Raw genomic sequence first — 20,767 nt, forward strand, 5'->3', positions numbered from 1 at the left:
TGTTTACCCCAAGCTCTTCCAGTGATTCTGTTCACAGTTGCAGTAACACAGCTCACCGTGTTAAGGCAAGTTTAGCCTCAGGATGTTGCTTTCCAGTAGCCAGTGTCAGCTCAGTTCCCCTTCAAGAGATTTTCAGGGCAGTCACTAGAACTATGTCTACAATTAAACTGAGTGAAGAAACTACTGAAGATGCCTAGTGCTAATGCTCCTAACAGGGGCTTCTGGATAATTGCAATATATGAGGCACTGTATTGCGAGACGAAGTTAAAACTGACTGAACTGGTGCTGCTGCAATGCTTCATGTATGTTCTGGGAAGAAATCAATATAGGTTGCACAAGCCCAGCCAGATGAGTTACAGATCCCATCCCAAAATGCCTGGCTGAGTTGTTGGTATGGACACAAGAAGAACAGACATTATAAGCTCCATGCGAAAGTTCTTGTTTTATAACTTCCATCTTCTTAAAAAGAACAGGAGTACTTGTGGCACCTTAGAGACTAACAAATTTATTAGAGCATAAGCTTTCGTGGACTACAGCCCACTTCTTCGGATGCATATAGAATGGAACATATATTGAGGAGATATATATACACACATACAGAGAGCATGAACAGGTGGGAGTTGTCTTACCAACTCTGAGAGGCCAATTAAGTAAGAGAAAAAACAACTTTTGAAGTGATAATTAAGCTAGCCCAGTACAGACAGGTTGATAAGAAGTGTGAGAATACTTACACTTGTAAGTAGAAGAACAGGAGGACTTGTGGCACCTTAGAGACTAACAAATTTATTAGAGCATAAGCTTTCGTGGACTACAGCCCACTTCTTCGGATGCATATAGAATGGATATATGTGTGTATATATATCTCCTCAATATATGTCCATTCTATATGCATCCGAAGAAGTGGGCTGTAGTCCACGAAAGCTTATGCTCTAATAAATTTGTTAGTCTCTAAGGTGCCACAAGTACTCCTGTTCTTTTTGCGGATACAGACTAACACAGCTGCTACTCTGAAACCTTCCATCTTGTTTCACGAAACCTATTACCTCATACCGCATATCGTGGAGATTATTTTTTCTCTTTTGGGGGAGCCTAAAGCTAAGGTGTTACATATTCTGCAATTGAAGAATGTAGAATTTTTCTTTTATCAATACAATTTTGTTTCATATACTTTGTTATTAGAAAGGAGCTGTGGGGGCCACTAGGAAGTACCAGGTCTCTTGGCAGGGGTGTACACAGTCCATTTTGCTATTGGCCAGAAGCTTAGCTATAGGATTCTTGCCAGTTACGCTTCCACAGATATGTTTCTGCTATGACTACACCTTCTTACAGAACAAGATTTATATGTCATTTTTTACTGATTTTTATACATATCCCATTAGTTTTCAGTACAACAGAGCAGCGATGCAAGTACAACGGAGAAAAGCTAAGTGAAACAATTGTAAATACAGTAATATTCATTTGCTCAAAGTTTCACTGATATGTAAAAGCTATTGGAATATTTTCTGGCAAATACAAAGTCATGATTGCTTTTAATTTGGTTGCTTCTAATTGACCACTGAAATATCCTACGAAAGCCCTTGTGGGGAGTACTCAAGAAAAATAAAATCCATAGGTAGAAGAAGAAACTGGTCATCAGCCCTTCACATCTAAAATTTTCGGATGACTGCACTAGCATCTCTTTCCTGTACATTTTTTGTAAAATGAGTGTGAAAATACTACCTTACAAAACAGTTAAATCTAATCTGAGGAAACAAGCATGGTCCACAATAAAAAGAATTTCCTTACCACACCAAAAAAAAAAAAAAAAAAAATGATTGCCTGTTCTCATGCACAATGCTTGCTTAAATATATTAATACTACTTGATTCACCCAAATGGATTTGTTGAGATAAGCCAACTTTTGACAGTAGAAATCTCTATTTTTTAAGATATTTTCTTTTTCTAGATTAGTTTATTCAAATTTGAGAGATTAAATGAGAGTAGAACAAGCAGAAAACTCATCTTTCTGTTACAACCTCTGCTTTGTTCTGGGGGGGTTCGGGGGAACATTTGAGCCCTATGAATTACAAATTTCTGTTCAGTTTTAGACCTGCTTTTCCATGATGATCCTTTCTTACTTCCTACAGTTTCTCTTGATTTCACAAAACCATCAAATTGTAACAGGACAGGAGGTACTCACCTTCCTGGTTGGAAGGCTCCATCATTATTTTTACCCCCAAAAGTGAGAGTTAAAATATCAGCCTTACTTGTACCTATTCATGTTAAAAGGGGTAATAAGGATCCTTATGAAAAATATTTAATGAACATGTGCAGAACTAATCAAATTTTGTAAGTTTAATAATTCAGCTGTTTTAATTTTTTTCCAAACACTAAAAGCAACTAGACCAACACATTAGTTTCAATTGCATGTAGAATATCAATACCTGACCTTAAGGATGAACTGTTCTTTCAATGAAATTGATACAAATATCTGGACTGCAAGCTTAGTCGACGTTCAGCATAGAACAATTTTTTGAGAATTGACAAATGCCTAAAATAATAGTTTATCATAGAAATGTTGACATCCCCCTCAATCTGATGGTTCAAATATGTGACTATAAAACCAAGACAAAATTGCATGTAAACAACTCAATTTTTCCATAATTCATGTGGCACTTGCATTGGACTACCAAAGGAAATTTTGGCAAATTATAAAACTATGTCAAAGAAGTTATATGAAAATTGTATTCTGCCCTTCCAAAAAACATCCCATGGCTCAGAAGACTGGCAGGAACAAAAAGGGCTGAGTTCCTAGAAATGGGGCAGAGATCAAGTAAAAGGAGTTGAACTTGCCAAAATAAGCAAGTTTGGCATATTCTTCTCTTCCGAAAACAAAAAAATGCCAAAAGAGCAGGGCAACTTCAGCTCTGCCCTCACTTAAGCACATTATCTTAAACTCTTGAATTTTGCAAAAAGAACAGGAGTACTTGTGGCACCTTAGAGACTAACAAATTTATTTGAGCATAAGCTTTCGTGGGCTACAGCCCACTTCCTCAGATGCATAGAATGGAACATATAGTAAGAAGATACACATACAGAGAACATGAAAAGGTGGAAGTTGCCATACCAACTCTAAGAGGCTAATTAATTAAGATGAGCTATTATCAGCAGGAGGAAAAAAAACTTTTGTAGTGATAATCAAGATGGCCCATTCCAGACAGTTGACAAGAAGGTGTTAGGATACTTTACATGGGGAAATAGATTCAATTTGTGTAATGACCCAGCCACTCCCAGTCTCTATTCAAGCCCAAGTTAATGGTATCTAGTTTGCAAATTAATTCTAGGTCAGAAGTTTCTCATTGGAGTCTGTTTTTGAAGCTTATCTGTTGCAAAATTGCCACCTTTAAGTCTGTTACTGAGTGACCAGAGCGGTTGAAGTGTTCTCCTATTTTTGAATGTTTTTGAATGTTATGATTCCTGATGTCAGATTTGTGTCCATTTATTCTTTTGCGTAGAGACTGTCCAGTTTGGCCAGTGTACATGGCATCGGGGCATTGCTGGCACATATCACATTGGTAGATGTGCAGGTGAATGAGCCCCTGATGGTGTGGCTGATGTGATTAGGTCCTATGATGGTGTCACTTGAATAGATATGTGGATAGAATTGGCATCGGGCTTTGTTGCAAGGATAGGTTCCTGGGTTAGTGTTTTTGTTGTGTGGTTGCTGGTGAGTATTTGTTTCATGTTGGGGGGGCTGTCTGTAAGCGAGGACTGGTCTGTCTCCCAAGATCTGTGAGAGTGAGGGATCATCTTTCAGGATAGGTTGTAGATCTTTGATGATGCGCTGGAGAGGTTTTAGTTGGGGGCTGAAGGTGACGGCTAGTGGCGTTCTGTTATTTTCTTTGTTGGGCCTGTCCTATAGTAGGTGATTTCTGGGTACTCTTCTGGCTCTGTCAGTCTGTTTTTTCACTACAGCAGATGGGCATTGTAGTTTTAAGAATGCTTGTTAGAGATCTTGTAGGTGTTTGTCTCTGTCTGAGGGATTGGAGCAAATGTGGTTGTATCTTAGAGCTTGTCTGTAGACAATGGATCATGTGGTGTGTCCTGGATGGAAGCTGGAGGCATGTAGGTTTCCGGTATAGGGTGGTGTTTATGTGACCATTGCTTATTAGCACAGTAGTGTCCAGGAAATGGACCGCTTGTGTGGATTGGTCCAGGCTGAGGTTGATGGTGGGATGGAAATTGTTGAAATAATAGTGGAATTCCTCAAGGGCTTCTTTTCCATGGGTCCAGGTGATGATGATTTCATCAATGTAGTGCAAGTAGAGTAGGGGCATTAGGGGATGAGAGTTAAGGAAGCATTGTTCTAAGTCAGCCATAAAGATGTTGGCATACTGTGGGCCCATGCGGGTAGCCATAGCAGTGCTGCTGAGTTGAAGGTATATATTGTCCCCAAATGTGAAATAGTTGTGGGTGAGGACAAAGTCACAAAGTTCAGCCACCAGGACATTGCTGTGACATTATCGGGGATACTGTTCCTGATAGCTTGTAGTCCATCTTTGTGTAGAATGTTGGTGTAGAAGGCTTCTGTATCCATAGTGGCCAGGATGGTGTTTTCTGGAAGTTCACCGATGGACTGTAGTTTCCTCAGGAAGTCAGTGGTGTCTCAAAGATAGCTGGGAGTGCTGGTAGCGTAAGGCCTGAGAAGAGAGTCCACATAGTCAGACAATCCTGCTGTTAGGGTGCCAATGCCTGAGATGATGGGGCATCCAGGATTTCCAGGTTTATGGATCTTGGGTAGCAAATAGAATACCCCTGGTCAGGGTTCTAGGCATGTGTCTGTACAGATCTGTTCCTGTGGTTTTTCAGGGAGTTTCTTGAGCAGATGGTGTAGTTTCTTTTGGTAATCCTCAGTGGGATCAGAGGATAATGGCCTGTAGAATGTGGAGTTAGAGAGCTGCCTAGCAGCCTCTTGTTCATGATGACGCACATTTATATCTGTTACTTCAATTCATGCTAATCTTATCTATTCTCAGAAACAGCAGTAATGAGAGAGAGAAAATTTCTAACAAAATTTCTGATTTTTAATAATTGATACAGATTTCTATAATAGCATCATCTACTTTCTTGCCATCATACTTCAAATGCAAGTTTCATTTAAAAGGACCACAAATCACTCATTCCTAACAATATAATGCTTTGCTGCAGACTGAGGGTCCAATTCCAGATCCCATTACTGAATATTCAAGTTGTACTCAAGGTGGTTAAGGTTTTGGACTGGGACCCAGGAGATCTGGGTTCAGTTCCTACCTCTGCTACAGACTTCTTGTGTAATCTTGAGCAAGTCACTTAATCTCTCTGTTCCTCAATTCCTTATCTGTAAAGTAGGAATATTAGTATTTTCCTACCTCACAGGGATGTTGGAAGGATAAATTAGTGATTATGAGGTGTTGAGGTAGTATGGTAATGGAGCCATATATTAGATACTGTAGATGGGTATTCCTGTGCCAAAGGGCCATGTCCAAATGCAAGATTAAGCTTCCTATTAAGGTGTGAAAATTGGGTTCTTCCTTGGCATGCAGAGAAGTTAATTTTAAAAAATATGCAGCAGTCAACATAGACTTCACCAATGTTATTTTATTCTGTTTACATTCTCTTATCTTTTCAGATACAACCTGCCTCTTCAAATCATGCTTGCTTTTGAGGGAGATGAATGGATTATTTTGTGCTCACAAAGAGCGACCTAATCAGAAAATGGCAGCATAGTGTTTCTGTGGAAATGTTGATTTATCTTTGAAAAGCTAAAAAAAATGCAGAAAACCAAAATTTTCAGTCAAAAACGGGGGAAAGTTTTGGCTAAAAATTGTTTTGACTTTCAGTTTATGAAAAATCTGTAATGTAGATGTAGCCTTAGTAGGGAAGGGGATCAGGGGGTTGAGGTACAGGGGATGGGTGTGAGGGCTCCAGCTGGGGGTGCAGGCTCTGAGGTGGGGCTGGGGATGAGGGGTTTGGGGTACAAGGGCTGGGATTGAGGAGGGCAGGAGGGAGATCAGGGCTGTGGCAGGGGATTGGGGGGTGGGGTGGGCTCAGGCTCTGGGCAGCACTTACCGCAAGCAGCTCCCCTCCGGTTCCAAGGCATGCGCGCTGCCCTGTCCACAGGTGCCACCCCCTGCAACTCTCAGATCCTTCTCAGCAGTGCTGCTGCCAGGCCAGTTATCCCCCATTCTTATTCGTGCATTTGTTATTTCTTTCCTTCGTATAGCACTTTACATTTGTCTTTGTAGAATTTAATTTTGTTGACTATAGCCCAGTTCTTTAATCTATCAAGATCCCTTTGAATTGTAGCTCTATCCTCCAAAATATTGGCCACACCCTGGCTTTGTGTCATCTGCAAATTTGATCAGTATACTCTCTATTCTTACATCCAGATCATTGATAAAAATGTCAAACAATCCTGGGCCCAGAACAGATTCCTGTGGAACCCCACTTGAGATCTCCCTCCAATCTGACATCATTCCATTAATAGTTATTTTGTTTGCAGTTATTTAGCCAATTATGTATCCATGTAACGGTAATTCCGCTGAGCCTGCATTTCTCCAGCTTATTTATCAGAATGTCTTGTGGGACTGCGTCAAAAGCCTTGCCAAAGTCCAGATGTATTATGTCCACCGCATTCCCCCTATCTACCAAACCAGTTACCCTGTCAAAGAAGGAAATCAAGCTGGTATGGCATGATTTGTTCTTAGTAAATTCCTACTGGCTGCTAGTGATTACCCCTTCATCCTCCAAGTATTCACAAATAGAATGTTTTATAGATTGTTCTAGTAGCTTCCCAGGTATAGAAGTCAGGCTGACTGGTCTATACTTCAATCTGAAGGAATTCAAATCTGTAGGGCAGTCAGAAGGTCTCTGATATGTTCTTTACTTATCCCAATCTGCATCCCTTCCCCCTTATTGTCCATGGTAGCTTTGCTAGTCATCCAGTCACATGTTATTTTTTCTGAGAAGACTGAAGCAAAGTAGGCATTGAGCAGTTCTGCCTTCCTATCATCTTCTGTTACCAGCTCACCTTCTCCATTGAGCAGCGGACCCACACCATCCCTGATCGCTCTGTTTTTCTGACATTTGAAAAAACCCTTCTTGTTGTCACTAACATTTCTTGCCAGCTGTAACTCATTCTTTGCCTAAATTATGTCTACACCACGGTTAAACACCTGCAGCTGGCCTGTGTCAGCTGACTTGGGCTTACGGGGCTCAAGCTGCAAGGCTGTAAAATTGTCGAGTAGACATTTGGGCTCCAGACAAAGCCCAGACATCTACACAAAATTAAACAGCCCAAGGCCCATTAACGCGAGTCAGCTGACACAGGCCAGCTGCTGGTGTTTAACTGCGGTATAGACATAGCCCAAGTCACTTTTGAAAATGAGACTTTGATGCTTTTGAAAATCCTACCCTTACTCTGATTGCTTAACATTGTTACAGAGTGAATAGGAGAGGCATGTTGTTTTATATATTATTCTAATGTCCAGGGTCCTAACCTTCAAATTTAATGATAAATTGTTTCCCCACATGTGCTTTGGGATATTAACAAAATAAAAACTTTCACAAAATATGAATATTGTTAGTTGATAATTAAAGAATTGAAATAGCCTTTTCCATTTAGCAGAAGTCTGAAAAGGCAAGATTTCTTCAGCTGAGAAGACTAAAATTCTACAATTAGATGACAGAAATAAAAATAAGTCACAGATAAGAAATGCTTTGGTCCTTCAGAGCATGAAGAAGGGAGATGCAGAAAATTTATTTTTGCTGACGAGTTAGTAGAAATTTTTGGATTACAAAACTTTGCTGGGGGGGGTGTGATCTTGACGCAGACGGGTGTCTACTTTTGAAGAGGCGGGCCAATTCTGCTTGAGGGTGTTTATCCTGGATAACATGCAGTTCCCTTGAAATGAGCAAGTTCTTACTAGAAGTGGGACAGTACTAAAACCCCAGATCTGAATGCTCTAGAAATTTGTTTTATAAATTGGTATGGTGAAGAAAGAAGTCAGTTCAAGAGGAATTTGAGTCTATCAGGGTTCTTGAATGACCACCATGATGTTAGTAGCTGAGTGCCTCCCAAATTAATAAAAAAGATAAACAAAAATAACTTTCCCTTCTTTCCCTGCAGGAATAGCTTGACAGAAAGGAGATGACTGCCCCCTCCCCCTTCTTCCTCTCACTATGCCTGTGTGTGCATTGTCTGTGAAAAGAGTTATTGTGCGGAAAACTAAGTTGAAGAAGTACTAAGATTAGGAGGCTATTCTAAGCATGGGTGGCTGGTGAACCGCAGGCTCGAGGAGGCTACCCCCAGCCCAGCCTGCCTTTTCTGCCCAGGGCCCCTTCTGCCCCCGGGGCTCCTCCCTCTGACTCACTGGGGTGATGGAAGGAAAATTAGGGTTAAACTGGGACATTCTCAATAGCCTAATAAAAGTTGGAATCTTGAAACCTCTCCACCCTGAGACTGACAGAGAATAAAGGGGTGGGGACTGGAAATTCCTCAAAGGATCTATAGAGATACTAAGGATTAGATAAGGACTAGTGATAATTTTTGATAAATAAATTTAAGTATTTTTTCTTCGTATAAAAATATTTGTGTGTAGTATGTATATAGGCCATACCCTGTTTGAAACAATCTTTTGTGCAGCTTGTACACCTCATACTTAGTTTTAGATTTAAGGATAAACACGGTTTACCTTTTCCCCATTCAAATGCTTTTAGGTAAAGACCAATGATTTAAAGAAGGAGGCAAACAGTCCACTGTGACTGCTTTCTAGTCTAGACCAGTGGTTCTCTACCTTTCCAGATTACTTTCAGGAGTCTGATTTATCTTGTGTACCCCAACCACAGGCACTGACTCCCCCCCCCCCATGGGTTTACCATCCCCGCTCTGCCTCGAAGCCCTGCCCTCACTCTGCCTTTTCCCTCTACCCCCGTCCGCAAGGCTCCTCCCGTGTGCCCCCCGCTCACTCCTCTCCGCCTCCCCGAGTCTTTCCGGCAGCCGCTCGCTCCTCCACTGGCTGCCCCAGGGGCTCGCCGAACAGCTGATTAGCAGCCAGCCCTTGGACTGGAACCACTGAGGCTGGTGGGTGCTTGGCACCCCCTATTTTTTTTCCTGCGGAGCACCCACAGAGTCAGCACCCATGACCCCAACTTTCACCTCACTTAAAAACTACTTGCTTACAAAATCAAACATAAAAATACAAATGTCACAGCACATTATTACTGCAAAATTGCTTACTTTCTCATTTTGTCTGTATGAAATTTTAGTTAGTGTTGACTTTGCTAATACTTTTATGTAGCCAGTTGTAAAACTAGGCAAATATCTAGATGAGTTGATGTACGTCCTGGAAGACATCTGCATTGAGAACTACTGCACTAGACAAGTTGTTATAATAAAAGAGAACATAACCTTAGCCTAAAATTATGTAAACAAAACTGAAGTTACTTGAGGTAGTATAATGATTTTTTAATTGTCTCTCTAAAATTCAAAGAGAAAATGCCTTTGATAAAGGCAGCTTTTGGATCTGCAAGAGCCAGCCATGGCATGGTTACCAAATTATATTTTCCCCAAAAGAAGAAATATGCCATTCATATTTGCATTTGCCTAAAAGAATAAGTTAATTCCTGTGCTGTCATTTTTTCATGATAGGATTCTATACAATTGTTATGAAAAGTTCCCTGGAGATATTCCAGGTATGGAAGCAGGCTCTGAAGTGCTTTCCAATGAGACAGACCTTCTCTTTTCTCAAATAAAATCAGGGAAGAGCTCCTCAAGAGATTCCCATAGAGAAGTCCTCCTCATTTACTACAGGAGATGGTGATGCAGTCCATAATTCTCTTTCAGTCTGAAATATATATATGGACATATTTGTGGTTCTCAGATTCAGGTGTCAAACAGTATACAGTATCTTGCTACAACTTTCAGATTTATTTATTTTGGAATTTGTGTTCATTTTGATTTGTGTTCAGTGAGCTTTGGAAATGCATATGTATTATTTTTAATCAATTACGTTCCTTGTTCCATAACCACTTTTCCTTTTGCAAGATAATGATCTGTGGCAGTTTTTTGGCTTTTGGCATAACAAAGTGTCTAGATTAGTTACAACAAGGTGACTCAGGCTATGTCTACACTGCACTTTCGTTGGTAAAACTTTTGTCGGTGAGGGATGTGGAAAAAAAAACAAAAAAAAACCACCCCTACCTGACAAAAGTTTTACTGACGAAAAGCACCGGTGTGGATAGCGCTTTGTCGGCCGAAGACACTCTCCCACTGACAAAGCTACCACCTTGTTGGGGATAATTTTATTTTGCTGGCAGGAGAGCTCTCTCCTGCCAGCAAAGAGTGGCTACACAGGAGACCTTTCAGTGGCATGGCTATAGCTGTAAGGTACACAGTGTAGACATAGCCTAAGTATTCTGCGCATCAACTTGTGACTTCAGCAAGGTCTTCCCTTGATTAATGAGCACTGGCCTATTCTTCAGATGAATTTACACTAGATGTTGCCCAATGGCTACAGCATGGGCATCCCAGGGAATTTATTGAAATAAATCTGTACTTGAACCATCTTTTCTTGGAGATCTAATTACTCTAAAAACAGCTTGTTTGAAGATAATGCCAATGATAAGGGAAAGAGCCAGTCAAAAATATAAAAGGAAATTTGTTCATGAAAACTTTTCACAAATTGAAACCGATCATTTCTCAAATTAGGGATTATGTGAGACACTCAACGCTGGGCCTACTCCTCTGATGTGAGTGGGCATTCCCATTACGTTCAAAGATCTGGCTAATGTCTGATACTAGCTTGCCCAGGTGTACAAGTGGGGGACAGTTTACAAGGAGCATCTCCCCATTCTATGCTCTTCTAATTATTCCCTGTTACACCAGCCACCCCAAAAGAGGTTGGGAGGGGCAGTGCTCTGGACTGAACAACAACAAAAAATGCTGTACATTTCAAAAATGTGAAATATCCCCACTCACCCTGGTTACCAGGCAAGTACATCAATATAATATTTTTGTATGAAAACTGAAAGCAAGTTTTGATGCCACACTGGATGGCTACAGAGAACTGAAATATCTAGCAAAATACTTGGCATGCAAATACAAATTCAACTACCTTCTCTATGTTGACGATTCACAGATATACCTCTACTCCAGACGTGTTGCCTTCTGTCCAAACTAAAAACTTTGGCCAGTCTCTTTGACATCTCCTTGTGAATATCTAGCCCTCAGCTCAAGCTAAACATGGCTAAAACAAAGGCCGCCTCACTACCTCCTTTCTCAATCACTGTGGACAATGCCACCATTTTGCCTGTTGCTCAGGCTGTAAGCTGGGCATCATCTTCGATTCAATCTCTCTCTAGGTCTTCACATCCATACTGTATCTAATCTTGCTGATTCTTTCTGCATAATATCTCTAAGATACAGCCTTTCTTATCCATTCACACAGCTATAACTCCTGTCCAAGCTCTCATCATCTCATATCTTGATAACTGCAACATCCTTCTCTCTGGCCTTGACAAATGCAATCTTGCCCCACTTATATGCATTCAGAATGCTGCTGCAGAGATCATTTTCCTGGCTTGTTGCTTTGACCACGTCACCCCTCTCTTTGAGTCCCACCACTGACTCCCCCTTCTCTATTACATCAAACATAAGCTGCTTGTGTTCATTTTCAAGGACCTTAAAGGTCAATCCCCACCCTACCAATCACCTCTCATTCGCTGTTGAGTGGGTGATGCTCATCTCCAATCAGTCCATGATGCCAGATTTCATTGCCACTTGTTAAATTTTCAAACAATCACCTTCATGCTTTCTCCCATGATTCCCTGCATGCTTGGGAGGAGCTCTTCATAAACATCCACAAAGCTATCTCATTATGTACTTTCAAATCTCTCCTCAAAACTCTCCTTTTCTGTGATGCCTACAAAAAACTTGATAAAGGTTAGGCTGTGTGTGCTTAACATCCATCAGTAGTTCCAAGAGAGTGTGTATCAAGGGAAAATATCCCCCTAAGTGATTTTGCAATCTCCAGGCTCATTTTCAGGAGGAAAGGAGACTAAAACCAAAAGATCAGCATACCAAGTGAAAGAAAACAGCAAGAAATGAGAAGCACAACTCCATGTGTGTTTTAGAATGACAATAAATTTAAAATAACAATAAATAAACATGGCTTATTTAATTTTTGAAAAGTAATCCCATTCACAACTGAATTAACAAAGACATATCCCTATGAAGATAACTTTCATTATGTAAATCAGTGCACTGATGTCTTTTTGAGTTTGCAGCCAAACAATAGCACCATCAAAGGTGTGAAGTTCCCTGATCATCTAAATAAATTGATAACTTCAAAGCCTAGTTGTGACAATCTAAATGTCATCACTATTAAACAAGTAGCCAAAATGCAAACAACCATCTTAAATCATTAAAATGTAATTATAAGAGACAGCTGGGTCCAATATTAATTTAGACTGTGGGGACTCATAATGGGGAAAAATATGAAACTTTCACATAACCAAAATTAAACTGCTGAATGTGCCAGCCAGAGCTGTACACCGAGAACATGTGAAACGTGTTTTGTGCGTATCCATTTGTAACAAATGCTTATCGAATGCTTGCACTATTATATGGATATTGAAAGCAACACAGTGATAGCAACAAATTCAAGCATCATCTTTACCCTCCCTCTATCTTATATGCAAAATACTTTTCATGTAAACAACTGAGGCTATGAAATAGCCACCTGTTGCTAAAAAGTGAGGTAGCTGAATTGGATAGGTAGTTGGAAAGTGGTAGTGTCACATAAGCTCCATCAGAAATAGCTATGAAATAGAGATTCAAATCACCCCTTTGCAGAATGCCAGCACAAGGTTTATGCACCACAAATCTAATTTAAGTGGTGCAAATACTTTAGGCTGGCTCTCTGCACAGGGGTGAATTTCATCCCAAAGCCCTAACCAAGCACACACATACATAAGTAATCCCAGTGGGTTTACTCATGGGCAGAAGGATATATACATAAACATTTGCAGGATTAGGCTGTAAATGTGTAATATGAGGGTTGTTTTTAGTTCTGGTTGTAAAATTATTACACTACTTTGTATTTCTCCTGTATATTCTACTTGATTTTTATTGGTGGCATTTTGAGATGTGGACTGGTAGTTTGCAGGGCAGAGTATGTTACTGGCAGGAGTAGGCAGCTAGTAAAAAAAAAGCGATTTGGGCACTCGTATAGGAGTTGGGAGATGCAAGTACAATTCCTTGCTCTGCCATAGACTTCCAGTTTCACAAATGTGGATAACAACAGACTTCACTATCTCACAATGGTGTTGTGAGGATAAATACGGTTAAGATTGTCGGATGCTTGGATACTACAGCACTGAAAAACATGCAGGTACCTCAGATGGATAGTAACTATAGGCTGGACCCGGAGAGCTAGATTATTTTTAAGAACATAAGAATGGCCATACTGGGTCAGACCAGTGGTCCATCTAGCCCAATATCCTTGTCTTCCAGCAGTGGCTGGTGCCAGATGCTTCAGTGGGAGCAAACAGAACAGGGCATTTCATGAAGTGATCCACCCTGACCTCAGGGGGCAAGGAGATAATGAGGAGTCACACAAAGCTAGGGTTACCATATTTTGTGCCTCCAAATGGAGGACACTCCACGGGGCCCCGGCCCCGCCCCCAGCCCCGCCCCAACTCCGCCCCCTCCCCCAAAGTCTCCGCCCCCTCCCCTGCTTCCCGCGAACATTTAATTCGCGGGAAGCCTGAAGCGGGTAAGGGGGAGTGTGGGGGGAGTGTGGGGGGAGGAGGCGGGGCCCAGGCTGGCCCCCCGGCGGCTCCAGCCTGGGTCGGCTCGGGGGCTGGGGGCGGGGCCGGGGCCCCGTGGAGTGTCCTCCATTTGGAGGCACAAAATATGGTAAGGATGCTCCATCTTCAGGCTGCAGAGAATGAGTAGGACTTTCCCTGCAATTGTTCCTCCTGGCTGGTGGGGTTGCCAGGCTGCTGGGCACCAAAACTGAGATCAGGATGAGCGTCTCCTTGCGCCCTTTGCTGGCACCTCGGCAATGTGGAGAAGAGGGAGGTGTTAATTCCATTCTCTATCTCCTAACTTTCAAGTGCTTGACTTTGCTTAGTATTCTTTTAATGTAGTGCTTTTTGATGCAATAGCTATACAACAGTTGAAAACCTTCCAGTAGAGGTAATGCCATTGGAAAGCAGAACCTGGTGCAATCGGGGTGGAGATGGGGGTGGCTTATTTCAAAAGTAGGGAGGAAAGAGGAAAACAAGTGATGTCTCTGCTTTCTGAGCATTCCTCCCCTAAATGTCTCTGGATCTGCTGTGCTTTAAGAAGTGCTCAGGCATGTAACCATCTAATCCTGAGTGACTCAATGCCTGTCTGCTAGGCAGCCCCATGGCAATGTCAGTGAGTCAGTAACTTGGTCTCCATCACATTCCTGCAGGCTGTACACCACTGGGGTGTAAAAATCTACTTCTGCCACCAAGATGCTGCTGAATCTGAGATGACCTCATCCTGGATGTTAAAAGAAAAAGATCCAGTGTGATCAAGGCTTCGATGTGAAGCTGGAAAGGGTAGACCACTAGTTAGCTCCCTTGTTATCCTGTGAGAATTGATACTGAACTTGTGTGAATTTTGCACTCCTCACCAAGCTTGACATTCTAAAGCGCCTTCTGAAATTTTTGTTAATTTGTAAGTGATCTAGTCTAGAACATAGCCTGTTTCAGCATGTGGACTCGAAGAACACTCTAAATCTGAAATAGATGCCACCTCAAAACTTTGGTCACAACTTGCTTGTGCCAGAGTTCAGCTGACTCCTTTGAATAGGGGTATGATAACTTCTCTGACTTATCCTTTCCAGTATCACTAAAGATCAGGGTAGCAGGGGGAGGGAAAGGTGTTTTGGTCCACCTGTGCCCATGATTCCAGTCCAGCTGGAGTTTTATGCTTAAATGATCAGCAATGAAATAGTTAGCAGTATTCATGGTGAATTTGGATGCTTAATGACAATCTAACATCCATTTAAAATTTCAGAGCTCCTGAATGCAGACACCTGTTCCCTATATACAGGTCCATAGTTATGCAGGGCGCTCTAAATAATAATGCTTAGGCCCGCGGCCCGGCGCACCCCCCCCCTACCCCGGACCGCGGCCCGGCACACACCCCCCCGCTACCCCGGACCGGCTCCCCGCCCGGCCCCGCGCACCCCCCCCTCCCCCCGCTACCCCGGACGGCCCCGCGCACCCCCGGCTCCCCGCCCGGCCCCGCGGCCCGGCGCACCCCCCCGCTACCCCGGACCGCGGCCCGGCGCACCCCCCCCCCGCTACCCCGGACCGGCTCCCCGCCCGGCCCCGCGGCCCCGCGCACCCCCCCCCCCGCTACCCCGGACGGCCCCGCGCACCCCCGGCTCCCCGCCCGGCCCCGCGGCCCGGCGCACCCCACCCCCACCCCGGCCCGGCGCACACACCCCCCCCCGCTACCCCGGACGGCCCCGCGCACCCCCGGCTCCCCGCCCGGCCCCGCAGCCCGGCGCACCCCCCCCCCCCCCACGGCCCGGCACCGCGCCCCCGGCTCCCCGCCCGGCCCCGCGCCCGGCCCGGCACCATGCCCCGGCCCCGCGACCCCGGCCAAAGAGACCCCGGCCGAGCCCTCCATCCCTCCCTCCCGATTTTCCCGGACATGCCCGGCTTTGGGGGATTTCCCCCCGGACGGGGATTTGAACCCCCAAAAGCCGGACATGTCCGGGAAAATCCGGACGTATGGTAACCCTACACAAAGCCCCTTGCATGGGTGGGAGAATGGATATCCTGGCATGGGGGAAAAAATGGAGGCCTGACAATGGAGGTCACACCAAGCCCCTGACACAAGGGAGTGCACGGGGGGAAATCACTGAATAGAGTGGAGGGAATGGAGGAATGCAAAGAGCCCCTGGTGTGGGCAATGAGCTTGGCCTATATAAGCAACAAAGTGTGCAACCCTCTAGTTTATACATAGAGGTTTACTACAAAACAGTATTACAATATGTATTTTGAAAAGCACTGAACCCCCTCCCCCCCCCGACTTTTATACTACTTCACTACACATGGGAATTCATTATATATAGCCTAGCATCTAAAATAGGTTCCACAGTCTGTGTGTCCATTACTTGTGTGTGAATTATGGAGAAGCAACAGCAACCAGCTTCCACTAATGCACCCTGTTTTCCCCAGACTTTTGGAAGGTGATGGGATGAAGGTAGGAAGACTTTTGGTTTTATTATTATCATTATATTTGCTGATGGATATTTAGTTCCCAAAAATGGACTGAGTAGTCATTTTCTATTGTATTGCATATTTTCATGTATCTAATGGGTATCCCAAGCATAGGATGGTTGCTTATTGAGGCTTATATAAATTTAACTATTGATAAGCCTAAAATGCAAACTGCATACATAAATAACTTTACCAGTTGTCAATATTGTGCATTTCTTCTGTAAAACTATTTGTAATACATTATCCTCAAGAAACAACAATTGAGTTTTTTGACAAAAAAATCCCAGTCATTTAGTTACCAAATAATAAATAATAAACATATCTTAAAAAAAAAAAAATCAATGAGCCAAGATTGCTTGTTGTGACTGTAGCAAAGTGAGATTCACCAGTGCAGCACCTCCTGCTGGTTATCCTGGGAATTAGCTCTTTTCCAGCTCCAGAGCGCCCTCTGATGTCTCACCTGCCTCAGGCCCCGTGTCCCTCCTGGACCCCAGTGCCCTTTGCCTGAGGGTTCTGCCCCAGCAGTACCCCACCATGCTCTGGGTCTCCCCTCCCAGGGGAACCCCCAGCCCTCTCACCTACCTTGCCTCAGTGGCTACTGCCAGTTGTCATCTAGCCCCCGCTCACTGGGGCAGACTGCAGTCCGTAAAGGCCACTCATCATTGGCAAGGGGGTTGGACCAGCTGCCTCTGCCTAAGCTCAAGCTGCAGCCTCTGCAATCCCAGTACCTGTTGTGGCCTTTCAGCAAGGCCCACAGCCTGGGGATTTACCAGGCTGGAGCTCCCCCAGCTCTGCTTTGTCTCAAGTACCCTTCTTTCCCAGGCAGGCAGGTCCTTCTCTCTCAAGATCTACAGAGAGACTGGTTTAGCTGCTGGTTCACAGCCCTTTTATAGGGCCAGCTGACTCCTAATTAGGCGTGGCCCCAGCTGTGGCTGCCTTCCTAATCAGCCTTTTCTTATTGGCTGTCAGCCCCAGCCCTCTCCAAAGGCTGGCATTTAAGCCTCTCTGAGTCGGAGCAGGGTGACCACCCCGATACAGTGACATATAATACACATTTATTTAGTTGAGTTAAGAACAATGAATTTCACCTAGTGGCTAGAGCGCTGGACTGGGACTCAAGAGATATGGGTTCTAATTCCAGCTCTACTCTGGGCCTGCTGGCAAGTAGCTTTATCTCTCTGGCCTTTATTTTCCCTTCCCCATCTATAAAATGGGATAATGATACTGACCTTCTTTGTAAAGCACTATGAGATCTACTGAATAAAAGCATTATATAAGAGGTAGATATTCTTCATTATGGTTTGATCTATTTCCTTCTTTCCTTTCAATTGCTTGTAAATGATATAAGTTGGTACATCGGTATAATTATCAACCTAGACTGTTTTTTTTTAATTAAGCTTTTTGTTTTTAGCATATGCTGTTGTACAAAAAAATCTGGTTTGTGTCTATATGACTTCAGTTGGTGTGAAGTTTAGACAACTACTTAAAATCAGTAACTGTTTCTAGTGAAGGGATGTGCTTTTTTCTGATGCAAATGGAAAGCCAGCTTGGCAGATTTTTTCCCCTTTTTCCCCCCACACAGAAGGATACAGCATCTCAGACTTTGTCCTCATTTTTTTGGCACATTTGGACTGCCCTACTCAAGGGCATAAAGAAGCCTCTCAACATATCAACAATAAAAATAGGACAATGACCTGCCAAATGTAAGGAAATTAATAAACTGAGGGACAGTAAAAGTCACTGAAGTAGGAAACTTCAAGCAATGAGGAAATGATTTCCTATACAATATAAGCAAAATGTTCTGCTGCTTCAGTTTCACATTGCTACACTGAGGGCTAATACATTTTAGTAACCAATTCTGTTATGAAAACCAATTCCATAGGTAGATCAGGTTGGCTTATGGATTGGGCAGTTTGATTATTTTGAAAAGGAAAAAAACAACAGTTGTACTTTCCTCCTATTTGCATATATTCTTAACTGAATGAGACTAGATTCCTAATTCAGAATATTCAAATGAAATGTTAAGTCTCCAGGCACAGTTACAGGTCCTGAATTTGTGTTAGCAAAAGATACAGCTACATTAAATTTGTCACCACATAGTAAGAGTCAGCAAGATGACATTGTACAACAGGGGCCGGCAACCTTTCAGAAGTGGTGTGCCAAGTCTTAATTTATTCACTCTAATTTAAGGTTTCGCCAGTAATACATTTTAACATTTTTAGAAGGTCTCTTGCTATAAGTCTATAATATATAACTAAACTATTGTTGTATGTAAAGTAAATAAGGTTTGTAAAATGTTTAAGAAGCTTCATTTAAAATTAAATTAAAATGCAGAGCCCTCCGGACCGGTGGCCAGGACCCGGGCAGTGTGCGTGCCACTGAAAATCAGCTCGCATGCCACCTTCGGCACATGTGCCATAGGTTGCCTACCCCTGTTGTACAATATCCTTAGCACTACTCAGTTAGAAAGTCTGCGGGAGAAGGTCAAAGAAAGGTCAGCTGCTAAGATCAAATCAGGAGCCAGATGTGCTGACCCTTAATCGTAGGCTTTATAGACTGCAATTCAGAATAACATTATTGAATTCACCTTTAGATTAAGCTGGTCTGCTTTGACATATACAACCGCATAGGCAAGTTAATGGCTGTGTCATCTACTTAATTATGCAAGCTTTGATAACAGACCAGTGAGGCCACCTCTGCAACTGAGAGAAGTCTTTAAGATCTTAATTGTTTGCATTTTCAACAAAGTGACATTCCCAGTGTAGCTAATGTTTGGTAATTAGTTATACGTATATAAATTAAAACTTGAGAACAATCATAGTGAGAGAGAGACTTTTTTAAAAAATCAGGAACAAAGGCTGTGAGACTACTCAAGGGACTAAAACTAAGCATGTACATACGTGTTTGAAGGGTTGGGACCTCTGTAAAGAGAACATTAAGGTTGCAAGTTAACCACCCAAAAGTCAGGAAATGCCAAAGTTAAGATTACACACAAAGCCATAAATCTCACTCTTTGTCCTTTTGAATTACTATATAGTCTTTAATTACTTGATCACATACCATTATTTCCATTGAATCCCAATATTAAAACAGAAGTGAAGAAGAAGGCTTCTCACAGTACAATATCTGTGTGTTTATCAAATTTTAAAATACTTACTTTTTAGAAATTAAATTATGTATTTTAATAATTTATTGTTATAATCTTTGTTCAATGAATGTGCTTCTGATTTATTCACTGCACATTGTTTAATCTGCAAATTGCAGGATAACTAGTGACTGGCAACCAGCCCTACCTCATTTATTGTGCACCACCAACCCATGAACTGAGAGATACATTTTGCTCCAAGTCGCACAAATGTAAATTCAGAGTGACTCTTCTGACATCACTGCAGATACTCTGATTTTACAATGTTGTAAATGAGAACAGAGGATGTATAAGAACGTGTCAGGGATCCTTATGGCCCCTGCCTCAATCATTGAGTACATGAGGTAGAGGTGCGACAGAAACAGTATTTTGTGATTGTATAGGGCCTGATCCACCTTCCACTGAAGTAAATGGAAGTCTCTCCAGTGACTTTAATGGGAGTTGGACCATGCCTATAATGAAAGGCTATATTCTGTCTGTCTATATGCGACCTGCCAACCCACCCAGATTTTTATAGTCATGCCCATTATCACAGTGTTTCAATACATCACAGAGAATTGTAAAACACAAACCAAAAAAGCCCAATGATCTGGTTTTGTCCCTACTTCCGCCAAGGCAGTCAGGGCTATATAAGTGTATACGTGGTATTTTTTGTTTGTTGAGTATTTCCTTCTTCTCTGTTTTCTCACCACTCATACTACTTTTTTCTCTTCATTATTGATTTACCTCTTTCATTTTCCTCTTTCTCTTTCTCTCTTCCTTCTTTGTTGTTATTCGTGTAGCTGTGGGAAGCTCAGTTGAAAAAAATATTTTTACACCTAGGTCTGAAGGCAGTGAAACTTGTGGTCATTCTAATCTCCTCCATATGTGCAATGTGCCTCAGGTGGCACGTGACCAAGATTCATCACTGAATTTGGTCCACTGGTTGGGTCATTAGCTTCCCCATCTTGGGCTGGGTGAGTTCCAAAGCCTTGACCTTAATATCTCCTGCTTGCATAAGCTTCATTCTGGGGATTGACAGCTTCATCATTCCTGAGGAACATAGCTGCCAAGGGAGATTGTCATCATAGACAGAGAGGGTCTCTTTTAGCTACACTGGAACAATTCCATGGAGGGCCCTGAAAATTAGAATTGAGATTTTGAAATGACTCACTATTATATTGTTAGCCATTGTGCTATACAGAGCAGTACAGTGATGTGCTCTTGGTGTTGAGAAGATAGGCTGCTGCCTTCTGAACTAATCAAAATGTTTTTAAAAGGTCTATTTTGATCATGCCTAGGTGGAACAAGTTACAGAAAGGTCACAAAGGCATGTATCACTCTGGTCAAATTATCA

This window comes from Chrysemys picta, chromosome 9 (assembly GCF_011386835.1).
Source record: "Chrysemys picta bellii isolate R12L10 chromosome 9, ASM1138683v2, whole genome shotgun sequence".
Lineage (NCBI taxonomy): Eukaryota > Metazoa > Chordata > Testudines > Emydidae > Chrysemys > Chrysemys picta.